The following is a 4,197-nucleotide window of genomic DNA, read 5'->3' as shown; positions in this document are numbered from 1 at the left end:
GCTGCGTCAACTAGAGCTGAGCAGCCGGCCGCCCGGGAGTGTGTCCCGGGGGCCCGCGCGAACACGCAAGCGTCCGCTCAATCATTCTGCAAACAGGAGGAGGCTGAGCTCCCCTGCACAATACACCTCGAAACCCTCTCAGGTCCCGGCGGCGCGCAGCGCCGTCCCAAGTACTTGGTCGGGTTCGAGAGAGGCGCAATCGCCCGGAGTTAGGCGAGTAGACGCTTTCGGTGCGACCACCCGTGCTCCCAACTGAGCTTGCCGCTGCCGACAGAGGCCCGGGAGCGTGCTGTCGTGGCATTGCCGGCGGGAGACAACACGCGCCACCTACGGTGACCGGCAGCTCCAACGCCAGCGCCACAGAAGGACAAAAGCCCCACTTGGGTGCCGAAGCGAACTCTCCCAGCACAGCGCACGCGCCAACACATCCGCACAGCTGCGATACAAACCACCAGCGAGAACCGCTGGGGCGACCGAGCAGCAGACGGCGTCGCGGCGCCGAGCGCCGGGCGGCGGCGCATCCTCAACGCACACAGTCCTCAATCGGACCAGCACACTGAAGATGTCCACCGCGCTTCGCACCGGGCCCGCGAGGACCTACTTTGGCCGCACGGCGCCGCGCGCAGGGTGCGCCGGCGCGCAGCTGCGACGCCTGCCGCGTCCGTCGGCCGGCGCGCCTGCCACTGGCCGCCCCCACCAGCCGGCTGTAGCGCGTGCGCCCACGCACCGCGCGGCCAGCACGCCGGGAGGCGCCCCCTCACCGGCCGGGGACGGTCCCACCCAGCCACCGCCGCGTATCGCTTCACACCCAGATGCCGTTCAGTTTCGTCGGCATGGTGGGTATCGCTGGAACAACCGGTTAGTACCTCAACCTATCGTCGCCATCACCGATTCACCCCTAGCGAGAACAACCGCACCACAACAGGTTACCATTTGTTCATTTGCGTAACTTCACCAGAAAACGCAGGCGTCCATCGCCATTTGCAACTTCCACGATTATTGCATGCCTGTGTCAGGTGTCACGCCACACTACGTCTGCCCACATACACGCAACAAAATGTGCACGCCTAGACAATACGTGGAAGGTGGCCCCCGTACGTATGCGATGTCCATTGCTCGAACGACTGTCAACCGGCCTCTGTAGCATGTCGCAGATATGGAACGCGGTGCACCATGCCATCACGGTGTGTGAGGAGAGACGACTAGGTCCGAATACATCAACAGACAGCTCATGCTGATCGCCATCCACGGCGTCCGTTCCTCCCACACGTCTCTATGGCGTACCACACTGCAATCCAGCTCTCATAGGGAGACGACACGTAGCTGCGTGCACAATATTTGCACTGTATGGTCCGCCGTTTTTGGGCGCAGTCGTTGTACGGTCACACATGTGCCACGATGTATCATTCAGTACATAAGGACGAATGTGCAGTACAGATTGTGGTTTACGCGTACGACATTAGCGGACAGTTGACACAGGCCGCACCACAACGTAGCCTGAGTACGTCGCATGCGGAGGGCATTGAACATGCAAAGTTCTCACCAACCAGCTTGCGAAGGCAGGGGGCAAGGTGGGGACGTGGGGAGGGGCGGCATGTACGTCCTGCTGCCATCCACATTACAGTGTACAGCAGGAGCATGTGGAAAGTGAGCAAGACTTGCAAGGTGTTTAACATGAAGCGATACACAGGGGAGCGGGGAGTGCGAGTAGCGAACTATATTGCGAGGGTTGCGGGTGGGCAACACTACACTAATTGAACGAGTCGTATAACAATTACAGAGCAGGTTTAGGCGACAACGTGGGTTACGTTAGGCGACAACGTGGGTTACGTTAGGGGACAACGTGGGTTACGTTAGGGCACAACGTGGGTTAGGTTAAGGCACAACGTGGGTTAGGTTAAGGCACGACGTGGGTTAGGTTAAGGCACGACGTGGGTTAGGTTAAGGCACGACGTGGGTTAGGTTAAGGCACGACGTGGGTTAGGTTAAGGCACGACGTGGGTTAGGTTAAGGCACGACGTGGGTTAGGTTAAGGCACGACGTGGGTTAGGTTAAGGCACGACATGGGTTAGGTTAAGGCACGACATGGGTTAGGTTAAGGCACGACATGGGTTAGGTTAAGGCACGACATGGGTTAGGTTAAGGCACGACATGGGTTAGGTTAAGGCACGACATGGGTTAGGTTAAGGCACAACATGGGTTAGGTTAAGGCACAACATGGGTTAGGTTAAGGCACAACATGGGTTAGGTTAAGGCACAACATGGGTTAGGTTAAGGCACAACATGGGTTAGGTTAAGGCACAACATGGGTTAGGTTAAGGCACAACATGGGTTAGGTTAAGGCACAACATGGGTTAGGTTAAGGCACAACATGGGTTAGGTTAAGGCACAACATGGGTTAGGTTAAGGCACAACATGGGTTAGGTTAAGGCACAACATGGGTTAGGTTAAGGCACAACATGGGTTAGGTTAAGGCACAACATGGGTTAGGTTAAGGCACAACATGGGTTAGCTTAAGGCACAACATGGGTTAGGTTAAGGCACAACATAGGTTAGGTTAAGGCACAACATAGGTTAGGTTAAGGCACAACATAGGTTAGGTTAAGGCACAACATAGGTTAGGTTAAGGCACAACATAGGTTAGGTTAAGGCACAACATAGGTTAGGTTAAGGCACAACATAGGTTAGGTTAAGGCACAACATAGGTTAGGTTAAGGCACAACATAGGTTAGGTTAAGGCACAACATAGGTTAGGTTAAGGCACAACATAGGTTAGGTTAAGGCACAACATAGGTTAGGTTAAGGTACAACATAGGTTAGGTTAAGGTACAACATAGGTTAGGTTAAGTTACAACATAGGTTAGGTTAGGTTAGGTTACACGTTGTTGTAAGGAAAGGTGTAGGGGGGGGCGGGGGCGGCAGGTTCGTTGATAGTGATTATAGTAAGTGAATGCTTGTGACATGATCAGATTTGTCACGTCAGGATGCACCTTTGGCTTATTAGAGGCGGCGCTCCAATTCTATGCTTGTGTCAGACCTGTGTCTTTGACTCATGTCATTGTTTGTGCGCTGTGACAGGAGGTACTATTGTGATGTTGGGTGCACCGTTGTATAGGACATGTGTGGGTGTTGGTGCCTGATCTGCGCAATGGTGGATGTCGAAAGGGTGGGATATTGTATTTTCCGCATGGACCTCCTGGTCTGGTTGTGATAGTGTGGATTGTGTAATGTGGCGGAGAGGATGCACTGGATGTTGTTCCATGCTGGTGCTTACATATTGTATGTGCGCCCGTTAGAAGCAGAGAGTGGTGCGTGATCAGAGTGGCTGGCTGACGTGTGGTTCCCATTGTGGGCAGACTCTTTCAGCATGTATACGGACAGTTGTATATATATTCTGTAGTTTGATGGCTCTGCATTGATTACTAATCAGCGCCGTGTGTACGGGTAATCTGGTTCCAGTCCAAAATGTTCCATCTGTGTACATTAGTGACAAAGACTCCCCTCATGCAGTGGGGCTCGGTCTGTTATAACTCTTCCGCGTAATATATTTGCCCCACGTTTTTGCGACTGCGAGTGCGAGTGCAACGCGCATGGGGACCGACATGCTGATGGCTCGGTATCGGACGCCGTACAGTGAGCAACGCGATCGCGTCTCTCGCTCGTAAGTGGTACAGGTCGCGGCTCATGTATAGGGACAGCGGGAATGTCGCATATTGGCAATAACTCTTCATGAAACGCACGTTATAGGGGTGGATTGCACTTTACGAGTGCGGGAAACGTCCGCCGTTCATCCGCTGGAGGTGCGCGTTTGGCGGTTGGGGTGGTGCACGAACGGGTGCGGGTGGAGTCATTGCCGGTCCACGGCTTCGTGCGGCAGAGCCACTGGAGATTGGGTGCTATGGTCGACAGAGGCTGCAGGCTTTGTGGGTGGCGTCGAAAGGCGGGCACTGTGGCGCCATCGCTGTCTTAATCGGCTTGGCGTCGCATAGATGGCGGTATCGTCGTTGGAGGAGGTCATGTTGCGGGAGACCTACAGATGGCGGTATGTTTTGTGGTGCGGACGTAGTGTTGTCAGATGCGCATAGATGGCGGTATTGCATGTGGTGTCGCCCTATTTTCATAGATGGCGATACTGTTTTGCCGGCATGGGTGGCGTAGTTCCGTCGGATCCCTGTAGGTGGCAGTGTGCTATGTCTA

The sequence above is a fragment of the Schistocerca piceifrons genome, unplaced genomic scaffold, assembly GCF_021461385.2.
Source record: "Schistocerca piceifrons isolate TAMUIC-IGC-003096 unplaced genomic scaffold, iqSchPice1.1 HiC_scaffold_954, whole genome shotgun sequence".
Taxonomy (NCBI): Eukaryota; Metazoa; Arthropoda; class Insecta; order Orthoptera; family Acrididae; genus Schistocerca; species Schistocerca piceifrons.
This window is presented reverse-complemented; position numbering follows the sequence as displayed.